This window comes from Callithrix jacchus, chromosome 17, assembly GCF_049354715.1.
Source record: "Callithrix jacchus isolate 240 chromosome 17, calJac240_pri, whole genome shotgun sequence".
NCBI classification, from domain to species: Eukaryota; Metazoa; Chordata; class Mammalia; order Primates; family Cebidae; genus Callithrix; species Callithrix jacchus.
The window spans coordinates 8,142,685-8,155,995 of record NC_133518.1 but is presented as its reverse complement, the minus strand read 5'-3'; the positions used below and the strand labels follow the sequence as shown (position 1 = coordinate 8,155,995).

The following is a 13,311-nucleotide window of genomic DNA, read 5'->3' as shown; positions in this document are numbered from 1 at the left end:
GTCACAGCTAGGGACATGACAGGGCCAGGAGAGGTCCAGATATGGGGAAAAACCAGAGCAATGCCAGGGACATGGCAGGGTCGGGCCTTGAGAAAAGGTAAGGTTAGACAAGCTTAGGGCCTAGGCAAGCCAGGGCTAAGGTAGCACAGAAGCAAAGCAAGGCAGACAGTGTAGGGTGAGGACAGTGTAAGGGTATGGCAGGGCAGCGACAGAGATACCCAGGGCTGGTACATGGACAGCAGGGCCCACAACAAGGCAGTGTCAGGGAGGGGCTAAGACAAGGGCAGGGCCAGGTAAGAATTACAGCCAGGGTAGTGTAAGACCAGGGCTGGATATGGCCAGTGTACGGAGGCCCATGTCAGGCTAGGATAGGCTAAGGGCAATGTCAGGGTTGAGGCAAGACTAGGATAGCACAGGACCAAGGTAGGGTCAGAGAAGGGCAGGGCCCAGGCAGAACCAGGAAATGGCAGGGCCAGCATAGCAGAGAGACAAGGAAAGGCTAGGGCAGGTAGTGTCCAGGGCAGGGCCAGAAGCAAAGTAAGAATGACAGGCATGAATGAATGAAAGGGCAGGACCAGGCCAAGTCAGAGTCAGGGCTATGGCAGGGTGAGGGCCATGGGCAAGTCAGGGCCCAAACAGTATTAGGGTTAGAGCAGCACCCTGGCATGGGAATTGTAGGGCAGGGCACTGGAGAGTACAGTGCCCAGTTGACTGCGCTAGGGCAGGACCTGGGTGGGTCATGGTCAGGGAAAAACCAGGGACAGGGTCACAGCCAGGAACATAATAGGACCAAGGCTAGGGACAAAAGCAGTGCAGAATCAAGGCCAAGGCAGGAACGTGGCAGTACCAGGGCTTGGCACAGGATAAGGTCAGGATGAACTGGGGACCAGGTCAGGGCAGAACTAGGGTAGTGCAGAGCCAAGAGAAGGCAAAATCAGTATAAAGCAAAGACAGTGCCCAGGGATGGCAGGGTGGGGACAGGGAATGCCAGGGTTGGGAAATGGACAGTAGAGGACCCACAAAAAGTCAGGGCCAGAAAAGGGCCATGACAAGGGCAAGGGCAGAGAATGGCCAAGAAAAAGGCAGGGCCACGGAATGGTGAAGGCAACGGATGGGCAGGGACAGGGAAAAGGCCATGGCTGAGGCAGGACTAGGATAGCACGAGGCAAAGGCAGGTCCTGGGAAGGGCAGAGCCTGGACATCGCCAGGTTCGAACCACGGTATGGCAGGGCCAGATCAGGGTCAGGTCTATGGCATAAACAGAGCAGGGTCAGCTCCGTACCATAGCCAGGGAAGGTCCAGGGACAATGCAGGGATAAAGAGGGGTCGGGGTGATTCGTATTTTGCTATAGCCCCCTAATTTTAGTAATACTGCCGCAAGTACTATTGAGCCAGCGATAGGGGCTTCTACATTGCCTTTGGGAAGTCATGGGTGAAGTCTGTATAGAACTATTTTGACTATAGAAGCCATCATATATGACAACAATGTGGTATTCTTAGTTCAAGAAGATAATAATTCTTGGGTTATATTTGTTGTTATTTAGTATATTTAGTGATGATGAGATGTTTTGGGTATAAAAGAATGTAATAAGTAAGGGGAGGGATCCTCCTAGTGCATAAAATAAGAAATATGAGCTTCCATTAAGACATTCTGGCTGATACCCTCAGTGGGTAGTGATGATTAGAATGGGTATTAATGTAGCTTCAAATAGAATATAAAATATAATTAGGTCTGTGGCTGTGAATGCTATAATTAGAAAAATTTGTAGAAGAATTAGTGTGGAAATATAGAGCTTTTTGTGGGAAAGAATCAGTGGCTACGTGATGTTGAGTAGCTAGAATTATAAGGGGTAGTAATCAGCTGTTAAAATTAGAAGAGGGGATGTTAATGGGTCTGAAAGGAAAGTCAGTGAGAGGCTGCGTGGGTTGTTGGGTTGGCAAAAGCGTAATAGTGCAAAGAGGCTAATAAATAAGCTATGGGTGTCTGTGTTGATTTAGATTGTTATTTTTTAAAAGTTATGTTACTGGTAGTAGTATGATATCCCAAATTTTGGGGATAATTTTTTTATATTTTTAAATTATTTTTTAGGGTGTACAGAATATAACTTTTTTTATTGTTCCATTATACAATTTTACCTTTCTTTGGAATCTCCAATTCTCATAGTGGCAGAAAATTAGTCATGGTCATTTCTTGGTAAATTCAGGCATTTTACATTTAAGCTTAGTTAATTAAGAATTGTTCTTTTTTCTTAGCCTGGCTCCTAGGCTTGGCGATATACTTTATATCTCAGTCTCAGGGAGAGGTGTCTGCTCCCCAGACCTCCAGGTGGAAGTGTGTCACTGCCACTTCTGCACCTGCATCCCCAAACTTTATCTGGAGAATTCAATAATAGGCTCTCATACTTCTTTACATCTAACCCCTAAGTAGGATACAGGGATATCCCTTCTTGGAGACCATGACTGCTTTTATCATTACTTCCGCCACATTTCACCTCTTCCCTCAACTCAGCTTTATCTAGTCTGGGGTTGGGAAGAGTGTGAAAAAAACTGATTGAGCCAATATACTATTTGTTCAATTTTTGGATCTTATGTCTGAGTTGAGAACTCTTGTCTTAAAACTCAAGAATTTGGCATATTTCTTCACTGATTCCACTGTGACAGCTTCCCTAAACAATGGATATCTTGCATCTATTCCCCAAAATGGTAATTGGAGGAGGAATCCAGAGAAAAGGGAGTGTGGGATGGGGAAACCATAATTGGTGAACCCTCACATATTATCCCAGCTATATAAGAGATAGAGGATGTGAGAAAGACAAACCAAATATTAGCAGAGTTCATACCCAGGGCATAAGATGAAGAGAAGAAGGAAAAAGATTTTGGTTTTACATCTTTCCACATTGCTTAATTTGTTTTTACAATAAACATGTATTTTTTTGGAAATGAATTTAATTAGTCTAAAGATTAGTGAAATGGTGAAATGGCTGGGTGTAATGGCTCACATCTGTAATCTCAGCACTTTGGAAGGGTAAGGCTGAAGGATTGCTTGAGCCCAGGAGGTTGAGATCAGCCTGTGTAACATAGTGAGATCCCACCTCTACAATAAATTTGACAATTAGCCAGGTGTGGTGGTGTGCACCTGTAGTTTAAGTTCTGCACATGGCTTAGGCCGTATGTGTTGGAAATTGTGACTAGTAGGGCTACACCTACTGCAGCTTCACATACAGCAAATACTAGAAGGACAATAGGTATTAGGAACTCAAACTCAGTAGTTTGAGTTCTTTATGTTTTGTGTATTAACCCCTTTCCTGATGCATAGTTTGCAGATACTTCCACATTCTGGTTTGTTTCCTCATTCTACTGATTGCTCCCTCTACTTCGAAGTTTCTAATTTGAATGTAATTGCATTCGGTTCTTTTTGCTTTTGTTGCTTGTGCTTTTGATGTCTATTTGAAAATCCCTTGTCCTAATTAATTTCATGAAGCACTTAAGCTGTTTTCTTCTCTAGTAGTTTCATAGTTTCAGATCCTACATTTAAATCTTTATTTTGAGTAGGTTTTTGTATTTGGTAAGATAACGTTCTAGATTTGTCCTTGTACATGTGGGTGTTGTGTTTTCCTAGCAATTTATTGAAGAGATTGTCTTTTCCGAAGGTGTGTTCTTGGTGCCTTTGTTAAAAATGAGTTTCCAGTAAAGGCATGAATTTACTTCTGAGTTCTCTATTCTGTTTCATTTGTGTATGTCTGTCTGTCATTCTTCTATGTCTGCCTGTCTCTCTCTGTCTCTCACTTGCACCTTTTTTGGCCAGTATTATGCTGTATTTGTTACTATAGATTTGTAATATATTTTGAAATCACGTATTTTGATGCTTCTAGCTTTTTTCTTTATATTCATAATTCTTTTGTCTATCTGAAGTATTTTGGATGTCTGTGAATTTTAGGATGCTTTTGTTTCTATTTCTATGAAGAATATCTTTTGTAATTTCACATGGATTGCATTGATTCTGTAGATCTCACTGGGTAATGTATATTTTAACATTCTTCATAGTGCTTGGACGTGGGATATATTTCCATTTACATGTGCATGCTTTAATACTTTCATCTGATTTATAGCTTTTGTTGTGGGATCTTCCAACTTTCTGGTTATCCCTAGGTATCTTTTGTTGGTGGCAGCAGTAATAAAATAGCTTTTTTGAATTTTTATTATGAAGGAATGTTGAATTTTACATTTTTCAGCATCTACTGAAATGATTATATGGTTTTCTTGATTTGCTGAATGTGATGTAGCATATTTATGTATCTGTGTTTATTGAATCATCCTCCTATTTCTCAGATGAATCCCACTTCATCATGGCAGATGATCCTTTGTCTTGTCAAATGCAGTTTTCATGTATTTTGTTGAGGATTTTTTGTATCTGTGTTAATCAGGTTTATTTGCGTTTTTCTTTTTTGTGTCTTGTTTTGGTCTGATTTTTGTACCAGAATAGTGCTGGCCTCATAAAAGAAGTTTGGACATATTCCTTCCTCTTCATTTTTGGGGAAATATTTTGAATAAAATTGGTATTAGCTCTTTTAAAAATGTTTCATTGAATTCATCAGTAAAACCATGATTCTTGTGTTTTTCTTTGACAGGAGACTTTTCATTACTACGTAAATTGCATTACCCATAACTGGTCTATTCAGGTTTCTTATCTTTCTATCATTCTATCCACACTGGCCCAGGGATGCAGGAGCGTCCTGAGCAAGTGGCCACACTAGCTGTTGCCTTTCATCTGGCCACTGACACATTTGGTTCATTTCGGCATCCCCAGGTGTTCTAAGCGGGGGGCACAGTGTAACCCACACTGGCCTGGGAGTGCACAAACACAAACCCTGGGTGAGCCCAGAGCTGGGGCTGTAGCTAGAACTTCAGGGCAAGAGAGGCCCCTGGCCTCTTACTTCCTGATCCCAGTCCTGAGGTTTCAGGAGTGGGGCCAGAGTGGGCTCACTCAGTGTTGTGTAATGACAGGACAGAGAAGGCAGCAGCCTTTGACACTTCACATGAAAATGTCGCATGAGAAGGACCACTGATCAATCCAGTCTTGGCCAGAAAGTCATTGCCATTGGCGAAAGAGCCCGTGTTTGAGTATTTGTAGCTGTGTATGTATGAACTATATACATGTATATATGTAATGCTTGTTGGCTTACAGTGTCTAAATATTTATCATCTAATGCGTCAGAAGAAATGTTTGCCTTTCCCAGTGCTAACTGATAATGGCCATGTGTGACCCTATAAAAATGTAACCATTTTTGATAACAATAAACAATAATATTAGCTGCCATTTACTGAGGCTCAGAAACATTAAGTAACTTGCCTAAGGTCACACAGCTAGTAAGTGGCAGAGCAGGATCTTACAGTGACAGTTTGGAGGGAAGAGGAGAATAAGTGATGGAGTTGATTCCAGCCATGCAGATGCAGGTGGCACCCTGGACTTCAGCTTCTCCAGGGCTGGGCTTAACTCCAGAACTGCCAGGCAGCTGTGTCACCCCATCTCTCATGAGCTTGCTCTGGGATGGCTGCCAAAGCTACTTTTTAATTACAATCCACTTGAGAACACTGGTCAGAAGCTTCTGTCTCCCTGGAATTTTCCTTCCTGTGGGGCCTCCCAACCTCAGGAGTTCCTCTGTAACATGGCTAACTCCCCTCTTGTTTCCTCCTAGACTTTACCTTGTGAGTTCAGAGGGGAGACTGCTGTTGCTAAGCCCTGCTGAGCGTCATTTCTGGTGTGGCAGAGTTAACAAGCTACCTGCTTCTTGACTACTCCTGACTGATCTCTGCAGAGCAGACACACTTCACTTTTTGGACATCACTGAAGAATGTTCTGGTAAGTAAATTTTTTTAGGATTCAAAGCTTACTGCTCAGAACACTCAGCTTTAGAAACCTGGAGCTATTTTGTTCGTTAAAATCTGGGCTCACTGCAACCTCCACCTCCCAGGTTCAAGCACTTTTCTTGTGCTAGCCTCCTGAGTAGCTGGGATTACAGGTGCCTGCCACTACACCCAGCTACACTTTATATTTTCAGTAAAGATAGAGTTTCACAGCATTGATCAGGCTGGTCATGAATTTGTGACCTCAAGTGATCCGTCTGCATTGGCATCCCAAAGTGCTGGGTCTGTGCTGTGGTCAGGTCCATGACAGGGCCCAGCCAACTCTTGAGTGATGGCCAGGGTAGGGTCAAACCTAGGGTAGGGCCAAGGCAGAGGCAGGACCAGGATGATACCAAGACTAAGGAAGGATGGGAAATGGCCAGGGTAGGGACAGGACAGGGGCAAGGATAGGGCAGTTTCATGGCATGACCAGGGTCTGGGGACAGGGTCGGGGCCATAGCATCACCAGCAACTTGGCTGTGGCTAGGGAAGTAACAGTGCCAGAGTCAGGCCCAGAGCAGTGCAAGGCCAGGGTAATGCCAGACATTTCAGGGTCAGACAGGATCAGGACCAGGGAAGAACCAGGGTAAGGCCTCAAGCAGGGCAGGACCAGGACCAGGAGCTAGGTTATTGCCAGGGAGGGGCCATAACAGAGGGGCAAGTCCAAGGAAGGGCCTGAGTAGGTTAAGGATCAGGACCAGGGTAGGGGAAGGGCCAGGACTGTGACAAGGCAAGGTTGTGGCAGGGCATGGCCAGAGCTGGTTCATAGAGAAGGCAGGGACAATGCTAAGGTAGGGCCAGGGCTGAGGAAAGGACAGTGAAAATCAAGTGTGGGACCAGGGCCAGGGCACGGGCAAGGCAGGGTAGGTCAGGGCATTGGTACAACTGGGATGTTGCAGTGTCATTTCAGTGCCAAGACAGGGCAGAACAGGGAAAGACGATGGTAGGGCCAAAGTAGGGACAAGCCAAGGCTGGGCCAGGTCAATTCAGGGCCAGGATACCTCCAAGTCCAGTTCAGGACCATGGCAGATTCAGGGCTATTGCAAGGCAAAGTGTAGGACCAGGTCTGGGCTAGGGCCAGGTCCAGTGCAGGGCCTAGTCAAAGCTAGGTTAAGGGCCAAGGTAGGGCCAGGTCAGGGTCTAAGCCAGAGTAGGCCAAGGGCAGGGCTAGGGCAGGGTGAAGACACAGCCGGGGCACAGCAGGGAAGGGTGGGTCAAGACAAGGGCTATACCAGTACAGAGCAGGACCAGGTCCTTGGTATGGACCAGGGAAGGGTCAGGGTAAGGCCTGGATAAGAGCAGGGTTATGGTCAGGGATATGGCAGGGACAGGGAAGGACCATGGTAGGGCAGATACAGAGCCAGTCCATACAGAGTAGAGAAAAATTCAAGGTAGGGTGAGGACAGGTCCAGCAGGGATGAGGTCCAGGGCACAACCATGGTAGGATAGGCCAGGGCAATGACACTACTGGACCATGGCATGGCCAGGTCAGTCTTGGGAAAGAGCAGAACAGGCAAGGATGTGGTGGAGACAGGGCAGGGAAGGGTCAAGGCAAGGATGGGACAAATCAGGCTCATGACACATCCAAGTACAGGTTACAGCTCGAACAGGACAAGGATCATGAGCACTGGCAAGCCTGGGGTCATGTCAGGACCAAGGTCAGGACAAAAGGCAGGGTCATAGTGAAGGCATGGCCAGCCCAGGTCCAGGGAAGGGGTAGGGTCTGCTAGGGCCAGTGTAGTATAGGGACAAAGAAAGGGCAGGGCAGATAGGAATCAGAGCAGGGGCAGGGACAGGGAAGACCAAGAACAAGGAAAAGGCCAAAGAAGTGCCAGAGAAAAAGCAAGCCAGGGAGGGTTGAAGGCAAGAACGGCCAGTTCAGAACCTGAGTCAGAGGAGGCCAAAGGCAGGGTCAGGACTGAGCAAGACCAGAGTAGAGAGAGACACATCAAGCCAGGGTAGGGCTAGGGCAAGGTTAGGGACAAGTTAGGACTAAAATAGCACAGGACCAAGACAAGGATAGTGTCAGGGCAGAACCAGAGAATGACAGGACCAGGTCAGGGTCAATTCAATGGCATGGGCAGTGTCAGCACATTGCTATGGGCAGGGCAGGTAAATGCAGAGCCAAGGAGGGGCCAGGGTCAAAGCAGACATAGGGTGAGTCCAGTGCCAAGGCACAGCAATTGCAGGGCAAGTACGTTGCCAGGGCCAGTTTAGGGAGAAGTCAAGTTTGGGTGAGGGACAGGGCAGATCAGGTCATGACCAGTTAGGGTCCAGGGCAAGGGCAGATCTAGGGCAGAACCACGACCAGGAGAAACCAAATGTAGGGCCAGGGTAGGGTATGGCTAGGGCAGAGTAGATCTAAGGGAGCACAGGGCCTGGCCTAAAGTAGGGTAGGACCATAGTAGGGGAAGGATGAGGATCAGGGCAAGGGCAAACACTGGGTCAGGGTATGTTGTGGCCAGTACAGGGCCAGGATAGAGTATGACAGGAGGATGGCTGGAGGAATGGGTAAGATCAGGATCATGGCCAAGTGAGGGCCATGACAGAACCAGAGCTGGGTTAGCACCCTCGTATTGGCAGTGCAGGGCAAGGAAAATGGCAGTGCACAGTCAGGACTGTGCTAGGGCAGGACCAGAACTGTGGCAGGGCCAGTGCAAGGACAGGAAGAGGGTTGGGTCATGGCCAGGAAAAATTCAGGGGCAGGGTAAGAGCCAGGGACATGAAAGGACCAACATGAGGGCCAGGACTGAGCAGAAACAGGGCAGGACCAGAACCAGCCAGGAACATGGCAGGGCCAGGGCCTGGGCAAGGGTAGGTTCAGGACCAGGGCAAGGTAGGGCAGGGATAGGGTAGTGCAGAGCAAAGGCAGGATAGGGCCAGTGTAGAGCAAGAATGCAGCAAGAGGATGTCAGAGTGTGGCCACAGAAGGCCATGCTGAGGACATGGACCAGGCAGGGCCCACAAGAAGGCAGGGCCAGAAAGGAGCCAGGACAAGAGCAAGGCCACTGAAGGACCAAGGAAAAGGCAGAGCCACAGGGGAGCCAAGGCAAGGACAGGGCCATGTGAGAACCAGAGTCAGGACCAGTCAAGGCAAAGGAAAGGGAGAGCCACAGCAGGCCAGAGTAGGGCCAGGGCAAGGTCAAAGCTAAGGCAGGACTAGGATAGCACAGGGTTAAGGCAGATCCAGTGAAGAGAAAAGCTACACAATCGCCAGGGCATGGTCAGGTCCATGGCTTGAACAAGGCAGGGTCAGTGCCATGCCATAACCAGACCAAGATAGACCAGGACCAAGTCAGCCATAAGATAGATCCAGTGACAAGGCATGGCTGCATCAAGGACAGGACCAGTCCAAGTCCAGGTCCAGGGAAGGTGCAGAGCAAGGAGAGAGCCAGTACAGAACCAGGAAAAGGCAAAGGCAGGTCCAGGACCAGTGTATGGTTAAGGGTATGACCAGAGCAAAGCAGGAACAAGGTAGCACATGGCCTGGCCAAATGCAGGGGAGGGAAATTGCAGGGGAGGACTAGGAGTAGGGCCAGGGAAAACACTGGGCTGTGGACATGGCATGGCCAGGGCAGAGGAGGGCAGTGCAGGGCCAGACTATACCATGGATAGAGCAGGGCGAGGGCAAGTCTGATAAGAAGGCAGGGCCAGAGCCAAAACAGAGCCAGGGAAGCGCAGGACAATTTCAGGGTAAGGGCACGGTCTGAGCTTGCAGGGGCAGGGCCATGCAGATCAGGGTCCAGATAAGGGTAGTGCCAGGGCCAGGGCCAGGAATATCATAGGTCCAGGGCCAGCTCAAGGCAAGGCAGGGAAGTACCAGAACCAGGCCATGAGGCAGGGCAAGTCCCAAGGCAGGACCAGGTAGTACCAGGGCTGAATGACAGCTCTGAGTGCAAGGGCTGAGGATGGATCAGGGAAGGTCCATAGCTGAGTCAGGGTCAGATCGAAGACATGAACAGGGAGGGGTCAGGATCAGGACAGGTCCAGGGCACAACCAGGGCAGGGATAGGCAGGGCAATGGGAGGGCCAGACCATGGCAGGGCCAAGTCACCACCGGGACAGGGCAGGACAAGACCGGAGTCACACAGGATAAAGGTAGGGCAAGTCCATTGCAGGGTTGGGGTCCAGACCAGAACCAGAGAAGTGCTGAGGCAGGGCCAGTGCTGGGACCAGGACTAGGAAAAAGGGCAATGTCAGGAACAAGGCAAAGAAAGATCCTCAGGGCCAGAGTCAGGGACATGGCAGGACCAGCAACAGGGCTAGGTCCAGACAGTGATAGGGCTAGAGTCAGAGCGAGGATCAGAAGAGCGTGTACTGGGTTAGGGCCCAGGCAAATCAGGGCCAGGGCCAGACCAGTGTCATGATAAGGCCTTAAGCAGGTCAGGGCCAGGACAGGGTTAGTACCATGGTCAGGTCTAGGACAAGACTGGGGCAGGACCATGACAGGGTCGGCAGCATGGCAGGATCAGGGATAGGAGCATGAGCCAGTGGGCAAGGTCAGGGCTGGGGCCAGGTCAGAGTGGCAAGACCAGAACCAGGGTAGAACTAGGATTGTGCAAGGTCAGACCCAGGCCAGAAGCAATGTATGGTCAGGCTCTAAGACACTGTGGCCATGTCTAGGCTGGGGCCAGGGCCACAGCAAATGCAGAGCCAAGGAGAAAGCAGAAACATGGAGGGTCAAGAGGAGGGCAAGATCAAGGCAGAACCAGAACCAGCAAGAAGCAAAAGCAGGGAGAGGGCAGTGCAAGGCCTGGTTAGGGGCAGTTTCAAAACAGGGCAGGGCTAGGATAGTACAAGGCATACCAAAAAGCAGGGCAGGGGTCATAGCTGGGGTACGACTAGGAACAGGGCCAGGGTATTCTGGGGCCATTACAGGGCCATAACAGAGGATGACAGTGCAAGGTCAGGGTAAGGAAGAAGGTAGTGCCGGGGCCAAGGCTGTGCCAAGGCAGAGAGTACCAGTACAGGGTCATTTCAGGGTGAGGGCAAGACCAGGGAATGAAAGGGCAGGGAAGGTCCAAGACAGACCTATGGTCCAAGGTCAGGGCCTGCAAAAGGAAAGGGCTAGGGCCAGGGATATGACAAGACCACCAAATCAGGGCAGGGCAAAAGTTTAGACAGGGTCAGGGCAGGTCCAGTAAAGGGCTAAGGACAGCCAAGGCCAGAGCACAAACTATGCAGAGTAAGACAGGATAATGGCATGACTGGTTCCTGGCAGAAACAAAGCAGAGGGCCAAGGAAAGGCCACTTCAGGAAAGGGCCAGGGAAACGTCAGGTCCATGGCAGTGCCAGGACCAGAAGAAGGACAAGACCCAGAGCCACACAGATCCAGGGCCAAGAGAAGGTCAGGAACATGGCAAAACAAGTGGCAGGATGTAGGCCCTGGGTAAGTCAGGGCCAGGGTACTGGGTAATGCAGTGCCCAGTCATGGGTCAGCCAGGGCAGAACCAGGACTGGGGTCAGGCTGGAGCCTGGACAGGACCTGAGCTGGGTCATGGCCAGGGAGAAATGAGAGGCAGGGTCACAGCCAGTGTTATGACAGGTCCAAGACCAGGACCAGGACAAAGTCAGCATCAGGGAAAAACGAGGGCCAGGACAGGGAAAATGCAGGACCAGGACTTGGCACAGGTAGAGGTCAGGACCAGCACAAAGCCAGGGCAGGGAAGGGCAGATATAGGTAGCACAAAGCCAAGACAGGGTAGGGCCAGTGCCAGAGCAGGACTAGAAAAGGGCCAGGCTATGACAGGACAGGCACATGCAAGTCCAGAGTCGTGATATGGACAGAGCAGGGCCCCCAAAAAGACGGTGTCAGAAAGGGGCCAGGACAAGTGCAAGGCCAGAGAAGGGTGAGAGGCCAAGGCAAGAGGAGGGCTAGGTCAGATCCAGAGCCTGCACAGGCTAAAGGCAGGGCTAGAGCTTGGCAAGACTAGAGTAAGGTCACAGCAAGGTCAGTGCCAAGGCAGGACTGGGATACATAGGGCTAAGGCAGACCAGGGAAGGGTAGAGCCAGGGCAGAACCAGGGCAGGACGGGTTCAAATCCATGGAATGGACAGTGCGTGGCCAGCACCATGTCATAGCCAGGACAGGTCCAAGGACAATCCTGGGCCAAGAAGCACCAGGGCCAAGCAATCATAGGATGGGTCCAGTGCCAAGGCACAGCCAGTGGGGGCCAGGGTATTGCCAGGGCCACCATTGGCCAGGCCAAGCCTGGGTTGGTGATAGAGCCAGACAGAGGGCAGTGCCAGCAAGTTTCCAAGGTAAGGGCAGGCCCAGAACAGGACCAGTACAAGGCAAAGGTAGAGCCAGGACAGGACACAGCCAGTGTAGGGCCAGGCCAGAGCAGGACTAAGGTAGTACAAGGCATGGCTAAAAGCAGGGGAGGGCCATAGCAGTGGCAGGAATAGGAAAAGGGTTAGGCTAAGCAGAGGGCACAGTGTGTGGCAGGGACAGGGTGGAAGAGGTCAGGACCAGGACTAGGTCATGGACAGATTAGTCCTGGGGTCAGCCCTGGGCAAGACCAGGAAAAGTTCAAGGAGAAGGCAGGGCCAGGGCCAAGGCAGAGCCAGAGTAGAAAAGGACCAGTGTAAGACCAATGCAGGGTGAAGGTGAGGCCAGAGCACCGAAGGGATCAGGGCCATGGTGGGTCAGGGCCTGTACAAGGTTACGGCCAAGCCCCAGAATATTGCAGGACCATGGCCAGGGAAGAACCAGAGCCAGACCACAGAGAGGGCAGAGCAAGTACCAAGGCAGGGCCAGGTAGTACCAGGACTGAGTGACAGTGAATCCTAAGTGCTAGGGCTGAGGCAGGGTCAGGGAATGTGCTGGGCTGAGTCAGGTTTGATCCAATACAATGCTTGGGCCTGCCCAGGGAGGATTCAGGGCCAGGATAGGGTTGGGGAGGGCAATGGTAGGACCAGAACAAGGCAGGGCCAGTTTAGCATTGGCACACGGCAGAGGCAGTCCAGGATAGCACAGAGCAAAGGCAGGACAAAGGTAGGGCAGGTCCAATGCAGGACCTGGGTCCAGACCAGTGCCAGAGAAATGCAGGGGCAGGGACAAGGCTGGGACCAAGACCAGGGAAGAGCAATGTCAGGACCAAGGCAAAGCCAGAACAGGGCAAGGGTCATGGCAGAACCAGCAACAGGGCTAGTGACAGGGCCATGTATGGGGTTAGGGCCAGGACCGTGTACCAGGGCAGGGTGTGCACAAATGGAAAACGATTTCTTCTTCTATAATAGGGGATGTGGCATTTTGGAGTCCTGGCTGGGCTGGGTGGGCCATTAAGATATATAGAGTTTGCTCTGTAATTTAACTTTGACAAATTTATGTAATTATTTTACTAGTATCTTCTTGAAAGGGTTGTAGGGTTTATGGGATTGGCTTGAAACCAGTTTCTGGAGATT

The 13,311-nt window shown here is 50.1% G+C and overlaps 1 pseudogene across 1 annotated transcript in view; it reads left to right on the top strand.

Moving 5' to 3' along the window:
- LOC144580054 (DNA mismatch repair protein Mlh3-like) overlaps positions 1-13,311 on the top strand; it is a 52,588-nt pseudogene that overhangs the window by 372 nt on the left and 38,905 nt on the right. The window contains exon 2 of the transcript XR_013528930.1: positions 5,792-5,860. The product of XR_013528930.1 is annotated as a DNA mismatch repair protein Mlh3-like (transcript). The remainder of the gene's footprint in view (positions 1-5,791; positions 5,861-13,311) is intronic.